Source organism: Cydia fagiglandana, chromosome 13 (genome assembly GCF_963556715.1).
Source record: "Cydia fagiglandana chromosome 13, ilCydFagi1.1, whole genome shotgun sequence".
NCBI classification, from domain to species: Eukaryota; Metazoa; Arthropoda; class Insecta; order Lepidoptera; family Tortricidae; genus Cydia; species Cydia fagiglandana.
In genome coordinates this window covers 3018419-3043481 of record NC_085944.1, presented here as the reverse complement: position 1 = coordinate 3043481, position 25063 = coordinate 3018419, and the positions used below count along the sequence as shown (strand labels likewise).

Here is a 25063-nt window from a genome sequence, read left to right as displayed (position 1 = left end):
TCTACCGGTTAAACATTGTCATCAATTCATCATCTAAATAGCTTAAAAGGATATTGCGATTCGCGACGTTTACACCACGCGGCACTAGCGCCACGGCAAACACAGAAAACATTGCCGTATATACTTCGTTTTTTTTAGCATTAGAAATTAGGTAAACAATCTTGACGTGTCTTTTAATTGAAACACACATTTTAAAAATAAGTTACGGCAAATTTGTAACAATTATGAATCTAATACGATCATTTATATTCGTCTGCTTTCATAAGTAATAGTTATAGATTTTTAAAAAGCGTTTTTCAATTAAAAGACATATCAAGATCGCTTACCTTCTTGCAAGTTCTTTCTAATGCTAAAAAAAACGAACTATAAGTATGTGTGCGTCTCCGTGAGTCGTAGTTACGCGGTTGCGGTGTAGTGGGCCTTCCTATAAATACGAGCACACAGTGATACACGTAACGCACACAATTAGACGCATAAAGCGTTCTTTTAGCAATCCATCCACCTATCGAGGGTTCGAACCTCAGCTCGTGATTTGTCATGCGTCTAAACTTTTTACTTTTTTGTCTTTCTAGGAAAAGAAGAAAATTGGATAATTTCACAGCCGAACATGATACTACATCTTTAGACTACATCGAGTGAGTATAATTATTTGACTTGTGCTTTTTAGTCCTACCTACGTAACACAATACACTACTACAATTTATCTTTATTTACAGACTGCAAAATATGGAAATGGAATCTGACATTCAAAGTAACGAGTAAGTTCTAATTCTATTGTGGCATTATCTATGAAAAGGGACCTTATTGTCTATGGCGCTTACGACGCACATGTCGCGCGGCGTGGTATTTATATCAGAACATCGTTGATAATGGCGGAAGCGCCATCGACAATAAGGTCCATTTTCATAGATAACGTCGCATATGTAGGTACCTATGTCGCGCGTAACTTCGTGCGTTGCGATAAATACCTACCTACTCACAGCGGCGGCGTACGAAAAGACCTTAGTTAGATTTAGATACCTACTGTTTTCCTATCAGTGCAGATGCTTATATCTTTTTATGCTTTGAATTGATATTCTCAATTATTTGGACATATTTTGTACTTATTTTCCTAGATGGCTATTAGTACTACCTACTTAGCAAATGTTCGCCGAAAACTAAATAAAATGTCGCCAATCAATAATATCGTACGAGATACATTGCCCTCATCAGTTATTTGATATTCTACAAGAGGTACTTAATTTAAAAAAACCGGCCAAGTGCAAGTTGGACTCGCACACGCAGGGTTCCGTACCATTATGCAAAAAACGGCAAAAATCACGTTTGTTGTATAACTATTTATTTTATTCTGTTTTTAGTATTTGTTGTTATAGCGGCGATAGAAATTCAATCATCTGTGAAAATTTAAACTGTCTAGCTACCACGGTTCATGAGATTCAGCCTGATGACAGACGGACAGACGGACGGACGGACAGCGAAGTCTTAGTAATAGGGTCCCGTTTTTACCCTTTGGGTACGGAACCCTAAAAATGTACACTGATAGAATGTAATAGGGTTGCCTGAGTAAGTCCCGGAAATTAAAATCCCGGGATTTACCGATTGTCCGTACTTTCGTTATTCTTTTACGTATTTTTTAATGAACACACAATAGTAAATGATTTCCTTTTCTTGAGCGTGTTGACCGATTTTTTATTTTAATAAAACTAATAATCTTGGGCAATTATTTCCATTTTCAATTTCTCATTTACCTGTGATAGAGCATTTTTAGGGTTCTGTAGCCAAATGGCAAAAAACGGAACCCTTAAGGATTCGTCATGTCTGTCTGTCTGCGTTTCGCGGGTCCATGATCAATTTATGAAATAGTAATGGACTAATTAGGGGTCATCCATTAATTACGTCACACGAATTTCTAGGTTTTTTGACCCCTCCCCCCCTCCTTGTCACACTTGGTCACATTTGGCAAACCCCTCCCCCCTAGTGTGACGTCACATTTTTTCTACGAAATCGCCAAATCGAATTAAGTACTTAGGTACTTATTATTATTAATATTTTTGACGATATAAATATTAGTAATTTTATAACCCAAAACTGCTTAGGAAAGAAAATTAAACGAATAAAAACGATTATCGTTTTAAAAACTTGTTATTTAAATGTACAGCGAATAAAATAATTTAAATAATTTTTCGGTTACTGATGAAGTTAAAGTGACGTCACAAAGTTTGTGGCTCCCCCTTCCCCCATGTCACAATATGTCACATTTTCTTGACCCCCTCCCTCTACACGTGTGATGTAATTAATGGATGACTCCTTAAATTGAGTGATGTTGTAAAGAAATGACTGGCTGCTACAATTCTTCGACCGACAGATTTGTCCGGATGCTTAATGAGAGGCAAAATGTGGCTGTTATTGTTCATAATCACTTGATGATAAAAAATAGTGCGAAAAATAGGAAATTCACGAGTGGCGATAAATTAAAACACGACCGAAGGGAGTGTTTTAATTTGACATGAGTTGCGTATTACCTATTATCACATGTATCGTACGACGTTTTACAGTACATATAGCCCTTTAAATATTTGACATAGTTACGTAATGTGTGTGTGCATTATCGCACTAGTGCGGTAAAGTCCATATGTGCTGTAAAACAACATACATTTATTTAATTTTGGTTTTGACAGTGAGGCGACCGGCTCAAACATTTTGAACCCACGCATTGCACTGGTGGATGACACTTATCGGGTTACTAGTCTATTAGAGGAAGAAGATACCCATGAGGTAGGTGATTCATGCTAATTATGCTTATTGATTGTATGCAGAGAACAATTTTACCTTTTGTACTAACTACCTAGCTAGAATAACATTGTTTCAACTTCGTGTGCCAGAATTCCATCGTAAATTGATTTATCACACGATTCGTAGTCTATTATACAGGGTCTTATTTCTATTTCTCTCGTTGGTTCTTTACCACCACCGGTGCTTTATATGAACAGTCGACGTTAAATATATGTATACATTTTTCACCTTATTAGAAAGGAGTAAGGTGCAATAGGTACATATCTTTGACGTCGACTGTACATGATGTGACAAATTGTAAATGCTAACACATACAATATATTTTATTTTCAGTTACAAATATTGTTCAATGTGGAAGAAGAGCTTCCTGACAAAACCGTCGGTCGAAGAATTGTCGCAGTTAGTTACCATTCGATTCGATTCCTCAGATTTTATCCAATAAAAGATTGTATGGAAACTATATACATAAACGCAATATTTCACCTGCAATTTTCTTGTTTTGTTCATACTTCAAGATGGACTCTTTGTGACCTTGACGTCACGGTCACATATCGTTTTGTTCGGGTCGTTTCGCGAGTGAAGTACGACTGTCGGACTTTGACTATCATTTCTGATTTTTATATTCCTTTAATGCAATGGATCCCATATAGACTTTTAATCCTAAAGACAAACCTGATCGATTGATACCATAAATGAAAATTAGTCATCTAGCCTATTATCGATAAGTATATATGTTTTTCTTCATCAAATTATCAATAATTTTCAGTTTTTAGATTGTTCCCTCTATAAACTCCTAATAGTCTACCTTGGTGCCAAATTTAAAATTTCTAGGTCAGCTAGAAGTGGGTTAGGTTTTTGATCTATTAGTCAGTCAGTCACAAAAATGCCGGTTTTAAAACGTTAATTTATGAATAACTGTTTGAGCTACGTTTACGAAATTGTTGTGAAGTTGTTTGTTTAACCCTCGTGCCTTGAAACCCTCGCAAAGCTCAAGATTCCATTTTCGGTATTGAGAAGGACCAATATCGAAATATCCGGATCCCGGGATTTATTATTCGTTGTTAGGTTGAAACTTGGTTAGGGCATGCAATATCGGATCATTCTCAATCCCGGGATTGATTTCCGATATTGCATGTCAATCCCGGGATTTCAATATTAATACCAATATTTTGATATTAATTCGGATTTTTGCGATATACGAGAAAAAAAGCTAATATATTTGACAATAGAGTAGATCCGAGTACCTATTTGATATAATTTCAATTTGAGGCCTCTACACGTTCCTGAGAAAAAAGGTCTTGACTCTTGAGTGATTCCACGAACCTATGGAACCCTGTAAAATGAATAAATTTGATTTACAGTCATATGGTGCTATTTTACAGCACTAGTGCGACAATTAGCAATTACGTGACTATTATTACACAATTATCTCTAGTTTTTGCTCGTATTTAGTATACAACTAACTAATTATTCGTATAAAATTATTTATCGTATCTTAAAAAAAAAACACTCGTATAGTTTCAAAATAAGCTATTTTATTTTGTTGGCATTGTCAAACCCATTGACTATTTTTGTTTGGCTTTAATTTATGGTCAGCCGTAAAAGTATTAGCGTCAGCAATGGATTTATATAATGTATTTCTTTAAAAAACATGATATTTCATGCTAAGTAACAGAAAACAGTCAAATATTGTACCGGAAATATTAGTCCCGAAAATCCCGAAAGTACCGGGAATTTAATTTTGAAATCCCGGTTCTTTGCTTGGCTCTAAATCCCGGCAATTCCCGGTACTTTCGGTACCGGTATTTCCCGGGAGCAAACCCTAGTATGTAGGTACTGTAAAACGTTGTACGATACATGTGCCAATAGGTAATTCGCAACTCGTGTCGATTCAAAACACTCCCTTCGGTCGTGTTCGAATTTATCGCCACTCGTTTCGAATTTCCTATTTGCGTAATGTAGGTACTATTACAATATGGTGCTACTTTACCGCATTAGTGCGATAATTAGCACATTACGTAACTATGTCGAAAATTTAAAGGGCCATATTATGTACTGTAAAACGTTGTACGATACATGTGCGAATTACCTATTTTTTCGCACTTGTATCGGTATGCCCTAACTTTTTAGGGTTCCGTACCCAAAGGGTAAAACGGGACCCTATTACTAAGACTTCGCTGTCCGTCCGTCCGTCTGTCACCAGGCTGTATCTCACGAACCGTGATAGCTAGATAGTTGAAATTTTCACAGATGATGTATTTCTGTTGCCGCTATAACAACAAATACTAAAAACAGAATAAAATAAAGATTTAAATGGGGCTCCCATACAACAAACGTGATTTTTGACCAAAGTTAAGCAACGTCGGGAGGGGTCAGTACTTGGATAGGTGACCGTTTTTTTTTTTTGCTTTTTTTTGTTTTTTTTTTGCATTATGGTACGGAACCCTTCGTGCGCGAGTCCGACTCGCGCTTGCCCGGTTTTTTTAATAAATATCGATGATATACCTGCACAGTATACCTAATAAATAATGATATTATAGAAAACTTGCAGTCATTAATTTGTTTAAATATAAACTGTATTTACCCTTATAATTAAATATTATTGAAATAAGAGTTGACTTCATTAAAATGAATATTTAATTTACACTATGTTTCATTTATTTTTCCATTTTAACTTTAACGCCATCTATGAGATGCAGCATGCTTTTTCAGTATTTTGTAATACGTTTTACAAATCAGTGTCCTGTTAGTTCATTTAAGTCTCTACTTCTTGCGTGGCGCTGTTGTATCGTCATTGTATCTAGGGGCGGGACGGGTGGCGTGAGGGAACGCTCGATTGTAGATTTCATTTTGGTACGGGAACGGCCTTAACGATTCCACTACCGAACCGACGTATGTTCATAGGGACTAACATGGCGGTTACGCCCTTTTAAAGTAACAAAGATAGTGTTGCATGGGTGTTGTTCGGAGCGTGAAGCAGTGAAAATGACCACAGTATTTTCTTTAGAACGATTTGATACGAAAGTTGTATATAATCTGATTGCTGGCAAAAAGATTAATTTCATATTGCGATTGTCAAATGCAATGAAAGCGAAACGCTCTCGTTTCAATTGTCTAATATTATTATATAATTTGAATAAGACGATAAAGCAAGTAAGCGTGAAAAACAGAGAAAATGCCAGGAGTATTACAAACGCGTTTGCTTTTAAACTGAAAACCACCTTCTGGGCGAGCTCGCTCCATCGTAGGCCACGTCTACGCCTCGGCTAGTCTGTGGCCATGAGTAAGCCCATTCATAATAAAAAAAAAAAAAACATCTGGCTTAAAGGACAAAAACAGCTTCCTCGCCGTGAAAACACAGGACCTACCAAAAAATTGTTTTTAAATTCGTCCATCCCCACCTGTCACTCAACTTTTGCGACAACAAAAGTAATGAATATTGACGAACTTCAAATTCTTCGAAAACGGTTTCGTGATGGTTTTAGTTTAATAACAAGGAATATAACCTAGATACAGAGTAACTACTGTGTTGTGTTATTTTCCTGATGTCTGCTGTATGATAGGTTGATCGGGTTAGTGATTGATTATTAGTACTTAAGTACCGTGTCAGTGTCGGGTTGCTTCAGAACCAGATAATGTCCGCTCTGCTTTAATACCAAAACAAAACACAACGCTTAAAGATTATTATGACAAAATGTGGCACAATCTTCAAGATATCAACTTCCCATTACAAAGGACCTTTGTAAAGAAATCGCTGCGTCACGCCTCCTATTACCGAGGGGAAGCATAATATCGCATAAAAGCATATTTTGCCATTTTTTATGGTTAAACGCACATTCGTGTCAATTGTCGCAAATGCCAAATGGAGTGTTTGCCTTTTCACGGAATAGGATATCGTTCGTAAATATAAGGGGATCAAATTGGTTTTTAGGCATCTGGGTAAACATATCGTAATATCTTCACGATCAAGTATATTGGGATTGGATAAAGAGGACTTATTTTATATAAGTAGAGATTGAGACGAATTCTTTACATTTTGCTGCAAAATGTGTAGGATCCTTTATTTTGTTTTTGAGCTGTGTACAAACTGCAGGACCGAGGTTCTCTACCGTTGAATAAATCATTTCAGTTCTTAATAATTTTATCTTATTGATGCCAGATTGGTTGAATGCCTGTTGGATATAAAACGAAAATGTGGAGATCTGAGCTTAATAGCTTTTAGGAAATATTCTTGGTATCATCTCATTGAAAATTCTACCCTTTTAGTCACAAAGACAATGTATCCAAACAAAAACATATCAACTACAAAGGCATTCATTGACTTTTTCCGTCGTCGGGCCTGCATATGAACAGGAAACAAAACGAAAAGGTCGCGGCCTGGCCACCACATGTGCCGCCTGACGTCAATGCCCAGTCAGCTGTGTACTGCACCTAGACACAGAGGGAACTCAATATTTCGATATCTGCCTCTCTATCGCAGGAATACGCAAGAGCGATAGAGAAGCAGATACAGATGTAGTGCATATTATTTTCCATCGTATGTTCACGGATCGCACGAACGTGTCTTGGTATTTCAGTCAGTCTCGGTACGAAAAGTACTGAGGTTGACGGAAGTAGCATGACAAATACTTATAAGACTGGTCATATTTTTCATCAAAACGATTTCGACTGGAAATGCATATTACTTTTTGGCAACCGGGTTTTTTAACCTAATTAGACCCCGCTGAATCCGAATTTGCCGGTTGCTCAATCGAAATCTTGACCGGAAGTGAGATATTTGACATTAAAGGTCCCTTTATTTAGTTTTTCGTAAATAACTCTTAAACGGTGGCGCATAGCAAAAAATGTTCTATAACATAAGTACTTTGCATAAAATTGCCTACAAGAAAGATTTAGTACAAATTTTCGCTAGGATCAATATTTAAAGAGATTTTAACACGGGAAATTTAATTATAATCACTTCTAAGGTCCCGTCTTTTAGTTTTTCGTAAATAATTCATAAACGGTGGCCAATATCAAAAAATGCTGTGAGACGTTAATAATCTACACAAAATTTTGAACAAAAAAGATTCAGTACACTTTTCGCAGGGATCAATATTTAAAAAGATAATAAAGAGGGAACCGGATCCAGCGGGGTCTAATTAGGTTAAAAAACCCGGTTGCCAAAAAGTAATACGATTTGCCAGTCGCATTAAGAAGGAGAGCGATTTTGATTTTTTTTGTCTAGTCTATTAGAGGATATAACCAACGGAGACGACATGTCTATAATTTTCGGTACAAAATAGTCTGCCGTTTTTTGCGGGGGAAGGGCACATCAAATGTATGCGTAACGTCAACATAGCCATGTCAGATAAATGTCAGTCCATACATGTTTGACATGTGGTTGACCATTGGCCGCCTTTTTTCCACAGAGGGGATCGCCTGTTAATGACCACTCCGTTTGGTTATATTCTCTAAGGACAAATACGAACGTTTTCGAGAAAATACGATGGAAAACAATTATGCACTACATCTGTAACGAAATTTAGATTTTCGATGTTCGCGGTAAAACATCAGTTGAACTGGCCATTCATAGCTACTGTCCGTCACCAAATACCACTACTGGTTGTTGACGCGATGCGCTTGAAATATCATACACATTCGAATCATAATATCGTGATACTTCTGATAGTTGATAACGAATTCAACTCTTTGAAGATCTAACCAAAAAGTTTTTGCAAGACAGTTCAGAGTCCAGTCCAATCAAGCTTGTTCTAAAAAATTAAATGTAACTGTTTAGGGTGCTCAGCTACTTTGGAAAATTTTGTTATTACAGTGACTGCGCACCAATTAAATTCAGAAGCTTAATAGATGTGCAACGTGTTTCTGTCTATGCACTGTGTGCAGGGGTAACATGAGTGGGTTGTCAAATGCACCGAGCGCAAAGCGATTTGCCATTTAATACCTAAAAGACAGTTTACGTTAAAGTACGGAGCAGGTTTAGGCTATTTTAGTTCTAGCGATGATTTGAAGAAGCTATTATGGGCGGATGGAAATACCCTTATCGACCCATTCACTACTTGTTTAGAGTATAAACATCGTACATACTTGAATAGAGTTCTAAGCGCACATGAGGAGCGATTTAGGTACGAAGAGTGCAAAATCCCAGGTTGGAAACCCGGTAAGGGCATTTATGTTTGCGATGAGTGCAAATGTCTTTACTAAAATCTTCCTAAGATTTAATTTTTCATTGCTATAGTAAAATATAGTTCCGATTACTTCTGATTGCCGGGCGATTCCGAGAATGAAGTTTAATGTGATGGAATCAAGTATTTATTCGGGATTGTGGACATTTTGAAACTAAGCGAAATCCGAATACACTTTACCCGGTCACCCGCATCTCAAGCCAAGACTGTTATTCAGTCTCCCGTGGTCCTGGCCCAGTTTTACTTGTGTAAGATAAGACTGTCTATCTGTTCTCTGTACTCAGTTAAATTGGAATCTTGTCCACTGGGTCCCCTATCCCCAACCAATCTGTTAGTCTTTTTGCTCAATTCTACAGCGGACTTCCTTCAAATTGGATTTTCCCTCGATATGTAGCAGATGTGTGCGGGTCGTTAAAACGTCTTTAGCTGTCGCTTTCAAACTTTCAAGTAATGATGTCTGATTGCTCTGTTAAACAGTGGCACTCGTTTTCTTTTAGATTTAGCGGGAACGTTAAACAAGTCATTATCTCCCAGTGACGGCGCTTTAAACATATTTGTAAACAAGTCAGAGTTAATTTCACTTTCCTTTTCGTCGGAAATTGTAGAAGTACTCAACTATCTGAAAGATAGGGATACCAAATCGAAAGTGAATGGACATCTCTTAGGTAAGCATTCTCCATCCTAAACCGCGTCGGCACTTTACGATCAGGTGACATTGTGGTCAAATGCGGTCCTTTAACCCAGTGTTTTTCAAACTGTGGGTCGCCGCCCCCAAAAAACCGGTAGGAATCGTGTTCTATGGACATTGGTCACCTCTATTATTGCTATTGAGAATTTTGGTTATTTTGTCTATCCTAGAGTAGTCAGAAACCTCGTATGGCGTAATTATTCGCCATAATTTCAATCCAGAGCAGAGACCAGAATTTCAAAGCCGCTTGAACACTTTGAACCAAAGCAAAGTTTGAACACTTTGAACCTCGTCCAAGTCATTATGTATTTAAAAGGAATAAAAGGGTTTCAATAAATATGTTCTTGACTCGAGACAGACGCCATTCCGTGTTATTTCTTTGCACAAACCATGGTAATTTTGTCAAATTAAATAGACCGCTACCCGGTTTACGTAAGTATCATTATGTGTGACAACAAAACGCTTGGTAACCTTAATGCGTCAAACCGTCAGTATTTCCTCAAAAACTGCAATCATTACGACATACTATGATTTAACCGTATTATTACAACACAATAGTAAACAATGGTCTATACTCTATAGCGTGACGATTACTGATGACATATGTCATCTGAATAGGCATTTTGCAATCTCTATTTAGTGCGCACTGTTATAAAGCAACAGAGTTGGGCCCTTTTAGTGTCGTATTTCATCATTAGATTTTTGACCTTTTAACCGAAACTGTTTAGTCGTGTTTCGTGTGTATGCTTTAACAATTTGGTGTTTTTTACACTAAACCGAATATGATTTTTGTAGTTATTTCGTTATTATGGTACGGCACGCGAGTTTACCTTGCAGTTGTGAAATGGAGAGTGGATCTGATAGCGAATTGATGATTCTTAGTTTCTAGAGCGTGTATAAGTATTATTGCTCTTCAGATTGTTTACTTTTGTAACAATTAGAGACTGATTTTAGGTTGCCATCGTCATTTGCTGTTATAATTACTATTATTCTTTTAACCGGCTTTAAAAAACGTGAGGTTATCAGTTTTTTGTTTTTTTCTGATATATTTTCCTGATTTACTAACTTTTCTAAGTGTCTGATTATTGGATCCTGGAAAGATTGAAGGAACTCTTCGAATATTATAGGTATTTTTAAGTACCATTTTAACGGACGTCTGATTGAGCTTAATTTTATGTGCCTCCATTCTTGTAACATCATACTCATTGCAACAAATTTCTCCAGTCAATCAAGTACACTCAAGGCCAATAAAAACGGGAGCACAATTTCCACTGCCCCTAAGATAATACCCATATAAGCCATATAACGTTGCATATACCGCAAGCTCTCATATTGGGCCTAAGCAGGATGTTGCCGTAGGTCGCTAAATGCGACAAGGTCTTAACTGGCTCCCATATTAGGCCAGATGCAACTGTGTCGCAGTATGATATTGAAATAGGTTACCGTTGCCTGCTTGTTGCTCGTTGATTGACGTATCTGTGTATATTTGCAATTTATATGCTCAAAAGCAATTAAAATTAGTATTTACATTATACTTAAATTGCTAAATTATGTTATATGTGTTATTTTTTTTTTGATTAGATAAAAAAATACATAGCCTTGTAGTTTTGCAGTTATGACAGTAAAAAACCCTAAGTATCACCATGATTATATGTAAGAACTCCTATTTATGTGTAGGTATCAAATAAAAACAAAACTAATATTAAGAAAAAAACACTGTTATCAGATAGGTAGGTAACTATTTGTATGTAATGTTTCGCCCATACAGTCATGTTTCCGTCGATTAGCGAGTTGATGAATTATCAAACTAATGACTTTCGAACTTGAATCACTGTCAGGGTCGATTCGTGCGAAATTCGTCATTCATTTAATTGCTAATTGAATCACAAATAGAGCCAATGAACGATCGTTAGACATAATTATAGAGTCATACACGTTACTTTGCAGAAATCAATATAAATTAAAACAAAACTATTTGTCTACCGTTCTTCTTCAATTCTCATCTACTTAAAGGTTAACTGGAAGAAATCCCTTAAAGGGATAAGTTCGCCTTTGTACTGCCTATCCTGTGCCATGTGTTTTGTACAATAAAGAGTTTATACATACATACATACATACTATTACGCTAATCCGCGACAAAATAAATAATGTGCTAATCAATCAGTGCTAAGCCGTTATACTTACTTGCATATTCTACGTGCAATTAATGTGCATGTAATGTTCAAAAGTCATAGGTACTTAAGTGCAGATACATACAATACATAAGTTATTTTGTTCTCTAGCTATCACGACTCTGCCGCGTAGGCGTGGAACTGATTATAGGACTTATTTTGAAACCCCTATTACCTAACAGACATTCCCAGTAAAAATGGAGTGTTAGTAGAATCAGTATCGATTCATCGACACTTTCTAGATCTATGAGTCGGTCGGGAATAAATAGATATCGATGGAGATCTATCTATGGCACTCGATTATGGTTAACCGAAAGGAGCGTAACGTTCAATTTTGGTTTCAATATATTCAGTATGTACTTTGAAATAAATATCAAACCCGGGATATTATTTAAATTAACACTCAACGCAATTAACGCAGATGGCGCGACAATCGTTACAAAAACCTGTCTTTAGATATTCCAAATCCAAAAAAAATTTACCTTAGACTACAGATGCTTGTTTGGTTATATTCTACTACAATACTTATTTTGCTCTAAATACCCTTACAGATTACGAATACCCAGCTGCCAGTGGCGGATTTGCCCTAAGGCACAGTAGGCCCGGGCCTAGGGCGGCAAGATATTTAGATTGTGACGAAAAATTCGCTGATGGTAACAAGAAATAACTCAAAATGTAGTCAATATTATGGGTGCCTTGAAAGGGGCGGCTACAGGGCCTGGGGCCTAGGGCGGCAAAGACTGCAAATCCGCCACTGCCAGCTGCTGAACTCATACTACGCTCGGTCTTTAATACTATCTACTTTAGAAATAAATTACAAATAAAACACTGAAAAAAAGGTGAATTCCTGTCAGGAAATCCCTCGTATGCACTTGGAAATCTTGGAATACAAGTTCATCCTATTACACCTCATGTAATGTAGTCGCATCCTATTTTAACTTTATTACCCTGCTAAGTTTCTCATTAAGCTATTTCGAGAGTTGACTCACATGTTTATACGTACTTGTAGCTGTGTTGATAACTTTATGTCCCGTGTACAAGCTCACAAATAAGTCTGAGTCAGCTGTTGCAAAATGAACGTACTTACTTGTTACCCCTTCTATTGTAATCCAATCTCTTAAGGCGTATGCAGCTCGTGATAAGTACATGCATTGATAAATGTATTTTTTTTTTAAACAACACCTTTTATTATTTGTTTTGCATCGATAGTATTATAAAAAAGTAGTGTTCACTTCTATGTTGTACTTTTATTTTGCTCTCCAATCTAAAGTCTAGATTCTTTCTGTATTCGCCTTAAACTCATTGAACTGAACACAAAAGCGACAAAATATCCCGAACTAAATGACAGATAAAAACAATTTTCAACTCAATTTCACTGTATTGATGGAATAAAATCTTCGTTTGGATTTTATCACATCGTGATTCGTGATCGACACTTCAAATTGCTTGTTCAGAGTTCGAGGAGAATCGCAACAAATGAGGGATGAGATCGAAGCGATATGTCACGAACATACTCATGTCAGATGTTTCCAATAATGGCCCTCATTCAGAAACAACTTAAAGGGTTCTTGCCATATGTTGAATTTTAACTAACCAGCACTACAAAGACATAAAAATGCTATTCCAAAACTGGATTTTGTAATTTATACGGTTGTAATTGGTACGAGAAAATAGTGGACTTTTACTAAATATAACCTTATGGCTAGAATCATAATACGAAACCTCCAAAATACAATACGTTGACTCTCATTTTCTGATCTTTTTCATAGAAAGACTATTGTATTATGCTCATACAAACTTCGCTCTTTGCATATTCGAGCGATAGAAAGCCAGATAAAGAAATTTCGTTTTTCGCTGCAGGGCCTCTGGAACGATTAAGTACGCCGTAAAATTATAATGTTTATGCACCTATTAGTATATAATAATATGTATTAATAATTGGTATTAGAAGTATCTAAACCATCAACCGCACTTATTAAAACTAAGCGTCGTTTATGGATAGCTGCATAGCTATAACATATTATGTTTTGATTATAATTTAGATATGTGTATATAATCCTCTTGAGCAATAGCAAGTGGGTTTGGCTTCGCACCTGGATAATATTAACATTGAATGAATACACAAAGTAGCTTTAGAGCATTTGCTTCGTCTAGGCATTTTATCTCGATGCATAATTTCAATCTTGCGCCGCGTAATGTGTGAAATATAAGATATAATCATTTCTATTTTATGTTTATTTACTATTATGTGTTTTGGACTGAATTTAAATGATTAAACCAATATGTTATTTGCATTAGTACATAAGCCACCTACTAGACTTAAAATTTTAGATTTTAAAATTTGTATCATACAGAAACATCTACAAACGATGCTCAGAAACAAATTAAAAGTTTCAAATTCACTGTGTAGTCTGTTAGTATAACACTTTTTCGCTGTATTAGGTATGGTCTTGGTAGGTCAGATGGAAGAGCACCGGGCTAGCGACCCGGTGGTAGTGGGTTCAAGTCCCACCCAAGACAGTGAGTTTTTCCACTAAATTTGTAGACATTATTTATTAAAAATGCGATATGAATAATTATTTATAAAGTCAGCAGCAGAAGTTGCTAAGCGGGCGAGGTGTTCAAAATTACCTTGACACGCTGTTATTCTCTTTACAATAATGTCGCGTCAAGATCATTTTGAACACCTGGGCCGCTTAGCAACTTCTGCTGCTGACTGTACCTTTTGCCCAATTTGAATACTGCTACTTGTAAAACCACCCGTTAATTTCACTCGTTGTCTATTGTGCAGCTAGATTCTCAATGACCATCAATGTACCTTATGTACCATAAGGTCCATTGAAGATCAGTTGATAATATAGGTAAGTAATAGTAGGTATTACCCCTTCAGCCCTTCACTGACCAACAATGGGCCTTATGTCTTTGCAATAAGGTTTAGAAAGTGTAATTTAAGAATGTTACCATTAGTGCTACTCTCGGTAAGTATTTATCTTCGTTTTCTTCAGCCGACCACCGGCGTGGTGACTATTATTCAAACGGCGCCTCCCACACTTGGCTCTCGTGCTCGTGAACATGACTTGTTTTGATCTTAGTTTATATTGTAAGGAAGGTGAGACATACCTAGTATGTTTAGTAAATATACAGTCAAATGTAAAAATATGGGTGCACACATCATACTCCATAATATGTCCCATAGACATATACACACACATAGATTGTAAGTTAGTTTTAAGTAGTTATTAAGAACACAACAAAGAACGTTCAATGATAGTTGTCCTTATATAAAGTAACTAACATAAATCAAATACACCACACTTGCACTGATCTCACCTAGACTTAAGCGAGCGTACACCCCTGAGACTCGAACGGGAGCAGGGACACAAATTGTAACCGATAACTAACTATGAAAATAAACCAATTCTGATTCTGATTCCTCATTTCTAAAGATCGTGAATATCGTGACTTAATTTGACTTTTCTAGACAACTATTGTTAAAAAATACAATCATCAACTGTCATGCAATACAACAATAATATACAGCGTGTATTTTTAATATTACCTCAAATAAATCGTCATAGACATAGGCGTTAGTGCTATGATCCGATATTGCAAGAAAAAACTTGTTAACTATTTTTTTTCCTTTTACATAGCAAAAGGTTATTGTGGTTTTCTATGGAATAAGAACACAGACTCCTGAACTTATTGCAAATAAGGCAAGGCCACGTGATATAAATATAACTGTCACTTTTTAACACCACATGATTGGAAGAGATAAACTCTATCTTTATCAAACTGTCACGTAAATAAATACAAGTATCACATGACTACTAAACAAACGTACTATTTGAGGAAAAATACTACTTGAGATTACAAACGCATATTCATTATTCATTGATATTATCTTTATCTATCACGGTGATATCTTTGCCAATGAAATTCGTAGTATTCCAATATTTTTTTAACACTTTCTACGTAATTCAATATGTGTTAATGTGTCAGATCAAATTGCCTTACAATGTTCTGTGGACTTGGGGCTTTAATTGTGGATGTTTCATATGATATATTAAAATTTTAAATAATTCTTAGACATATTTTGGAAATATGGACAATATGGTAATAGGGTAATTTAAAACTTGTTATATTACACACTACACATACATAAATAATTTAAAAATAAATAATTTATACTAAGTAAAAACACAAATCTTTTGATACAAAAAAGTCTCGCGTACTGCTACTGCTGTACAAAAGCCACCTCCGAAGACTGATGATTCTAAGGACCGATTACCGATACAGACGGACTTGTATGGGAACTGCACGTCGACGTTGCAGTTAGCGTGCAGTTCCCATACAAATTGCAGTCGGGTGCAGTCCGTCTGTATCGGCCCTAACGTGTCTGTGGATGATTGAGTTGAGCGCTATTTCGTATTAAATTGGTATGACATTAGTAGGTATTGTTTTTTTGTGTCTGAATAGGGCCCTTCAACTGTTTACGCTGAGATAATATTATCTTGTCTTGTTTACAAGCGCTCATAAATGTATATCAAAGAGAATGACAGTATTTTAAATTTATATAGATGCGATTTATTTTAATGGTCGTGATAAACTTGAAATGCAAATTATAGGTAACCTACATTAACTGGCTTTTAATCAGAAGTAATTGTCAGGAATTTAATACAAATTGAAAACCTGTCGTTTAGTAATTGTTGGTTATATATAAGGAGCTCAGTTACCAGTACCAGTTTATTTATCGATATTGTAATAACGTGTGTAATCGAAAGTATGTCATTGTCAACATAAAATTTGTATACGTCTACGTACGTCTACGTCTCTTTCTGTCTTTTCTATATAAAAAGGTTTAAATTTTTATATGTAGAAAGGAAACTCTGTAACAAACCCATCGTTTCACAGGATTTTATACCCAACTATTGCAATATTTGCAATATGTTAGCCAATGCCCTTCGAGTAAGCGTCCCGTCCCGAGAGTCAAACGTAGAAGTAGCGAAGTGAAACGGAACTCTTTCTAACTTTCAAAGGAATATTATGTTTATGCAGTCTATACTTGCAAGTTTCAACTCTCTATCGTACACCACATGTCCCTCGGGTATAAACAAAAGGGTTTCCAACAGTTTCGCCGGCGCGCGGGTTCGATTCCCAGAAGACTTTGTTGCTATTCGACCGTATAGCCGAGTCGAATGTTCGACCGAACCGAGCTAACTCATTATAATCTTTATTTAAAAATTCAATGCTATGGGTTTTTGGACTCAGTGTTATAGGTTTTAGTCAATCGAAGCTTCATTTAAACCTGTTGAAGAAATTAGTCTTCTGCAAAATCCTTCTTTTTTTTAGAGCAGAGCCTCCAGTCTTCAGAGTTCACTTTATTTCATCCAAGAGACAAGGAAGCCTTGTGTGGTCAGAGATTTTTCTCTCTAATGGAGGATGTATTTGTTTTGATATTCAAGTATGACTTCCATGGTTCCATGGGTTCTCTACCGACCAATATGGGTAGGCTGGGTATAGGGGTTGGAAGGAAGTAAAAGGACTGTAATATTAGCTGTTATAGTCCCTAACTGTATAGTCCCCGGACGGTAAAGGGGAATGAGAAGGGAAAGGGTGTAAGTGTAAGAGTGTCCGACTCATCATCGGTAAAGGGGAATACAATACTGGAAGGAAGTGGGCGGCGTGATGCGACTGCAGTGAGCTGCGTATGCGCCGTACCATTGATATTCACAAGCGCACGCATGCGTTAAATTAAAAGTTTGTCTGGTTTATTGGGCTTTTATTGATATTTAAGGGTGATTAAAGGATTGAAATATTGTTTTTTAATGTTGTAAATCTTTACTTGTTTATTGTAATTGTTAGGAATAAAAAATCTACTGAGACTTAATGAACAATAAAGGGGCCCACTGATTAACAGTCCGCCGGCCAGTATCGGCCTGTCAGTTGTTCGGAGCTGTCAAAATTCTGTTCTAACTGACAGGCCGATACCGTCCGGCGGACTGTTAATCAGTGGGCCCCTTAAGACATCACGTTCAATTTCCTTTGACCGTTCTTTCTTAAATTATATTGACCTACGCTACGATTGTCTAAATCAGGAGTAGGTAAATGGGCAATTGAGACACATGTCTAAATAGGCCTAGATCATATGACTAATTTATTGAGTAAAACATATAGGTATTGTCTAATGCTATTTAGGATAGCACGTTAGGTACTTAGGTATAATCAGACGCAAATTAAATTTTTGCAGAGTACTTTTAAACATATGAATTACTTTATACGAAAATAATAATAATTATCCAACTTGTAATATCTGCCTACCTACAAACTTCATTCTGTTATGTAGATACATATGTAGATACATATAGTAGAGTATTTAGTAATTGTAGTCTAGTCTCGCGGAACCTGTGTATAAAATTTTGTATGTCCAAAAAAGGTTATTAAACAAAAAAGCTTCCAAGCCATGGAAGAATAAGAGGCTTGAAGTACATAACATAAGAATGTCTTAGAATCTTCACATAACCTTACTCCTGAAAACAAAGGCCTTGTTTCCTCAGAATGTCTTTGCCTAACGTCATGTCTCCACCCTTGACTGCAGGGCTTTCATTCACAACACACACAATCTACTACAGCTCTAACCACTATAAGCCTGACCCTTGACTCCACATACACATTACTAATCATAGGAATCTAGCAACATTATCTTATTATAATGGACTTTATGTCTTTGTAATAAAGTTCAAAAATCGTCAGTGATACGAGAACAGGTCGGCAAACAGCAAACAGCCTTGGGCAGAGAGCCCCGACGTGCTCAAGTAACTCAAGTTAACGCGTTGCTGCATAATGATACACTTGGGCTACCAGCGGTATCTGTCGATTAGAGATTTATCTGATTTAAATGTTTAAAAAGCGCGAAGGCAGTCGATATTAATATTCTTAACAATCTGAAGATTAGTGAGGTGTAAAATAATGTCGTCTAGTTATAGGTAGTTCTAAGGGGTAACGTTTTCACTAATCTTCACTTACAAGAAAATCACTTATCTAATTTACGCATCTTCTTCAAGTTAAAATAACTCCGATTCGGATTAGCCTGCTTGCCAGTTAGCAATAAGTGGGAACGCAAAAAACTAAAACTGATTACCTACAGTGATTACTTTCTTTTCATAGTGCTCCAGAAGTATTTACTTTCTTTATCTCGGCTAACCTACAACTTCTTTCAAGATTATCGTAACGTGTAAATGTGGTTTTATATTTAATTTATATGTACAAAGCTACTCAGCTACTGAAAGTCTAGACCTTATTTTAAATTGTCGGCGTTGATGCGAAACTTTAAACGGAGAAAAGCTCTCAAAGTCTGCTTCAAATTGAATGAAAAGTAAATAGACGCTTTAAGAACTAAAGTACCATTATACTATCTTCTATTTGTTCCGATCGCTCCAAAACAATAAAATAGTTCGTAATTCGGAAAAGCTTTTAATACGCTCGATATGGCTTGTTATTCCAACTTTAACTGCCGCATCAATTCCCCTAAAACAAACAATCTAAGAAAAACACTTTTATTAGTAGATGTAGTTCTCGTCTCAGTTTCATCATAATCATCTGAGGCATTACAGACGCGGGTGGGCCTTAGCCTGGTCAAGCAAGTCTCTCCAGTCCGATCTGTTTGTGGCCATCCTTCTCCAACTTTTCACTCCTAAGGTCCTGATGTCCTGGTATACGCCGTCCAACCATTTGAGCTTGGGCTTGCCCTTACCTCTGCGGCCATCCGTCTCAGATTACTCAGATATTTAATGAATGTCTCGATAACTCGCTCTGGATTGTCATTTGTGGGTGACCCGGTCTCCTAAATCGTTATCATATGCTTTTATTTTGTTTTACGTGTTAAATTTCGATCTTATCAGCGTCCGAATGACCAATTTACGGTCAATGGTTGTCAACGTGTTTGGTCGAGCTTTTTGATTTCGAAATGATTGTAAGTATTGTAATGCCGCGCCGGCGGCAAAAAGGGTTTATTGATTGATGCAAATTGCTAATTTGGCGATACCCGTTATATTTTAGCACTTATAAAAGCATACATTTACAGGTTTTAAAGGATGTATTAGTGAAAAAGGCTCGATCTGCTTAATTGCAGAAGTCGTGCTAAATTAACTGTTAAATATATTCATATTTATTTTGAATAATTTTTGGAAAAGTACTGTAGTAGCAAGTAACATTAGCCATTTAAATATTACATTAGCTGCTTTTCAATTAATAAAATAAACCCCAAGCATATAAAATCTACAAATAAAAGAATCGAACTAGTCTTGTTCAAAGTAAGCCTGCAATCCTAACAAAGTAACCACAGCCATTGCCGTTTGACATATTATGCCCAGATTGCCATGGAATCCCTTCCACATGATACTGAATCCAATTAATGAAGCGGAAACTTGCTCACTAAACTGCTTGTTATGCGTAATGGGGGTTTTGCTGGCTCCCCTCGTAAAACATAGATATATCCGTCCGTATTTTATTTAGATACTTGTACAATATACTTGTCTTTGTCAAGAATGTTTTAATGAGACTGTTATACTTATAGATAGTGGTTAATATTTTATTTTGATTTCCGGGGTGATACAAACAATAAATATTATTAAAAATAATAAACTACATTAATTACTTACCTTGGGTTAACGTATACCTTACATCTTACAAGATCAAGGTTGTGAGGTATCATGTTTCAAACGATCATATTATTTGATCTGCTATTAATGTAAAATATTAGAAAATATTAGTGCTGTGAGTTATGTTACTACTCAAAACTGGTTAAGTGCGAGTCGGACTCGCGTTCCAAGGGTTCCGTACATAAGTCCGACTCACGCTTGACTGCACATTTCTAATAAGTTTTCCTGTCATTTAAAGGTAAAGTACTATTTTGTGTATTTTTATTTTAAATATTTTAGGCCCAGTAGTTTCAGAGATAAAGGGGGGAATGGTCCTACAAGTGATCCTATAAGGGTTCCGTTTTTTCCTTTTGAGGTACGGAACCCTAAAAATATCTATATCGAACTATAATGTCAAGTTATTAAACAATTTATTCACGGAACAGCGTAAAGTAACCATATACGAAAAAATAAAAGTAAAGTAAACTAACTAATCATTGTCAAGTTGTTATGTATATTTTGTTTTGTATCTCTCCCAATTTATATGTATAAATGTCGTTAATTCACTTAAATGTTTTTCAAATAATTAAATACAATTTTCCGGGAAGATATTTCATATTTACAGAATACCACGCCTTGCTAGCTGTGTGGCATAGAAAGTTGAGTCCTGTCACTATTCACCGGGGTTTTCAGCTGCCGTGCCCACTTCACAGGCCATTAACCCCGCTGGGGTTGCCTTCACTGTCCGGCGCAGTTGTTAAGATACGAGCGTTTACAACTGGCGCCCAACATGGGACGATCTCTTCTAGCGTTTTTCTGCGAACAAGACAGGATGTTAACGTAAGGTCCAGTTAGTATTCAGCGGGGTTTTCAGCTGCCGTGCCCACTTCACAGACCGTTAACCCCGCTAGGGTTTCCTTCACTGCCCGGCACAGTTGTTAAGATACGAGTGTTTATAACTGGCGCCCAACGTGGGACCTTCAGTTCTGGCGTTTTTCTGTGAAATGTATAACAAGATCAATCAGTATTAAATGGGGTTTTCAGCTGCCATGTTCACTTCACAGGCCGTTAACGCTGGGGTTGCCTCTACTGCCCGGCGTAATTGTTAAGTTACGAGTGTTTAAACTGGCGCCCAACATGGGGTATTATCTTCTAGCGTTTTCTGGAAATGTAAAAAACACGGGGTCTTAAAGTAAGGTCCTGTCAGTATTCAGCGGGGTTTTCAGCTATTCCAGGGAAGGAAGTAGGTACATATGAAAACATTTAAACTACGTATTATAACAGCGTTTATATCTGCAGCAATTATATCTAAATGTGGAATGATTAACGTAGGTGATACAATTAATTAGATTGTATGCGGTTATTACTCACTACAGTAGTTCAATTATAATAACAAAACTTCCGTGAGACACAGACATATTAAATATATTAAGAACGGGTTACTCACGTATTACGTTCGATTTTTACGTAATACGTGAGTGACCCGTTCTTAATATATTTAATATAGTAGTTCAATTAGTTTTGTTTGCTATCATGGTGTTCATTAAGAAAACATTGTTTTTACATTGGCACAAAAAACATCTATTATCCTTATCATAACAATATTTTGAATTCATCGCTAGATCGTGGATTGAACGTTAAGGTATTTGATGCTTTGAAAAAGTTCAAAAAAGGGACTTATGTCGAACACAAGTTTATCGCTCCAATCTCAACCCTTGTCACGCCCGGACAGCCCGTCGGACTTGACGAATCAATTGTTTCAGACACCTATAGCTATTTCGATACCTTTGGGTGGTCTCAACGCTTTAAAACGATACCTTCGTTTACACTGTTCCCTGACAATTCCTAAACCTTATTGTAAAAGACATAAGGTACACCGAAGGTCAGTTAATGAGTGTTGCTATTACACCCATGGGAACTAACCAGTCTCACTTAATTGCTCGGGCCAGGGCTCTTGAAAATTTAATGCGCTCCTTTCTTTAGGAGCCTATTATGCTTTTGATATTTCGTTCTTTGTTTCAGTTTTAATATTTTCCACAGGTTTTTAATGACTCTGACGTGTTTTATTAGGCTGTATAAAGCATTTTTTTTCAGTTATTTTATTAGAAAGTGTCTGGCTCTAGCTGTGTTATAAAAAGGTTTGATTTTCGTTTACAACGCTGTTATGTGCTTTCATTTCGTTATCAGAATACTAACTTTTTTAGGGTTCCGTACCCAAATTGTAAAAACGGGGCCCTATTGCTAAGACTCCACTGTCCGTCTGTTTGTCACCAGACTGTATCCCATGAACTGTGAAATTTTCACAGATGATGTATTTCTGTTGCCGCTATTACCACAAATAAAATAATTAATATTTAGGTACTTTTATTTAATTTGCTAAAAACAATATAATTAAGATTTAAGTATACCATGCCCCCCATACTTCATACGTAATTTTTTTGCCGTTTTATGCGTAATGGTACGGAACGCTTCGTGCGCGAGTCCGATTCACACTTGGCCGGTTTTTTTATTTAATTGGAATGAGTCTGGCTTTGACATTATTTATTATTAAAAAGAATCCTAACGTGAAATGAGTCTGATTTTAATTAAAGTTTGTAAACTGAGAATACTTACAACTCCACTCAGGGTTCATTTGTTCAGAGTTCCCCTAGACCCGTTACTAAGTTTTATAAAAATTGGTTTTACGGTACGTATTATAATAAATATAATATATATATACTTAATTACTTACTTATTCTTGTTTTAAGCCGACGCTCTTTGGTTAATATTGGTTCATGATGACTAAACCGTTATGATAAAATATTAATTTTCCTACGTGATAACCATTCATTTAATAGTCCTATTAATATTTCTTAATAGATTATAAACCTACTATTTGTCTATTATCACAAGCACACGTTTCATTTAATAGGTATGTGTAAAGCGCCTTTCTGGTTTGACTAGACTAACGATTGATCACGTTCTGTAGCTGTCTACAATAGGCTGTTTCAAAACAATAGGCCTATATCATCAGGTGTTTCGATTATTGAGTAATAGGTTTATAAAATATGTCTAATCGACTAAGGAAAAAGAAATGTTGTCAAGTTTTCGAAAATCTATTATTTTACATATGATTTCTTTCCTTTTTTTTAACTTATTGGAATGACTCTTGCTAAATTCTGTTTTAAAACAATAGTCCTATATCATCAGATGTTCAGATTAATGGGTAGTGGGTATGGGTATCTAAATATTTTTAACCAGCGAAAGAAGAATAAGGAGTTTTTCAAGTTTTCAGTCTATATATTTTTTTGTATTGGAATTGGAACTTATTGTTCGTATTATTGTCTGCCACCACTGGCATTGCCTACCTCATTTTATTAAACCATCTTGTAAACTCTCGTCCGTTTATATTACACTCGGCCGGCTATGTTATTTCCTGATTTATGTATTCTACTGTTTTATCAGTATCACTAAGTATTGTCTTCTTTTGTTTCAGGTACGTTTCGATCGAGACAGAAAGTCCGCATCAGGAAATAACCGACTAACCTGGTTCTGTGGCGATCGATATTTTTTTAACCTTTCGGTTAACCGATAAAGAGGTTCTTGCTACCGTTGCGTTTTTGTCAAATAGCTTTTTATCTGAACATTTACACGTAGAGATGGAGACGCTTCGTAAAATTTAGGTAAATGAGCTGCAGTAGGTACTTTGTTTGTAACTTTGATGACATTACAAACGTAAAATATAAATACATTTGATAAAATAATTGTCAATATGTATAGGTTCCAGTAGTTCCCGACATCTTCACAAATAAGTAACCAAGTACACGCGGCCAGTAACTTTTAACAATATTATAGGTAAAATTTTTCCTGTTTACTTAATTTATATTTCCATGAATTACATTTCCTATTATGTATGATGTATCTGAGCCGACCGCAGAATAATTACAGGGTAAGTAATTACGGAGTCAAAACTTCACGGCCCCCTATCTGAGAGACAGAACCTAATTTTCTTTTTTACAAGACAGGAGAGGCTCGTCTGATGAATTTGCCACGAGCCTTAGTTAATATAAGTTTTTGTGCGTTGATATTACATCATTTCATATGAATGCGCAGCCTGAAATCTTTGCTGAGGCATTACACAAGAATACCACATAGGTACGAAATGCTTTTGGCATCTTTCGCAGCTACGTCATTCAGATGTGTAAAGCTCGAGAATATACTACAAATTAGTTAAGTGAGAAAATATTATCAGACCAAATATTGCTTTCTTATCATTTTCAGAAGTATTAAGTCATGTAGACTTAATATTTCTGAAAATGCTAAGAAAGCGATATTTGGTCTGATTATATATCGTAGTAGAGGATATCAAGATAAGTACATAATTAAAAAGAATACATGCCATTCTTTTGGCCACAGCATCTTTGCAGATGCTAGTTGCAGCAACTAAAAGAAGGTTTTTGAGGAGGTAATAAGTCGATGTAGGCTGTAGAATTACCTCCCCAAAATACCTTCTTCTAGTCGCTGCAACCATCATTTGCAAAGATGCTGTGGCCAAAAGAAGGTATATTTTCTTTTTAATTACTTATTTTGATATTCTCTACAACGAATCTG

General features: G+C 36.2%; 1 protein-coding gene and 1 non-coding gene across 3 annotated transcripts in view; both read left to right on the top strand.

Moving 5' to 3' along the window:
- Positions 1 to 25063, top strand: part of LOC134670007 (formin-like protein) — a 169969-nt gene that overhangs the window by 35277 nt on the left and 109629 nt on the right. The window lies entirely within an intron of this gene.
- On the top strand, positions 14285 to 14357 carry Trnaa-agc (transfer RNA alanine (anticodon AGC)). The gene has a single exon. It is a non-coding gene; the product is annotated as a tRNA-Ala (tRNA).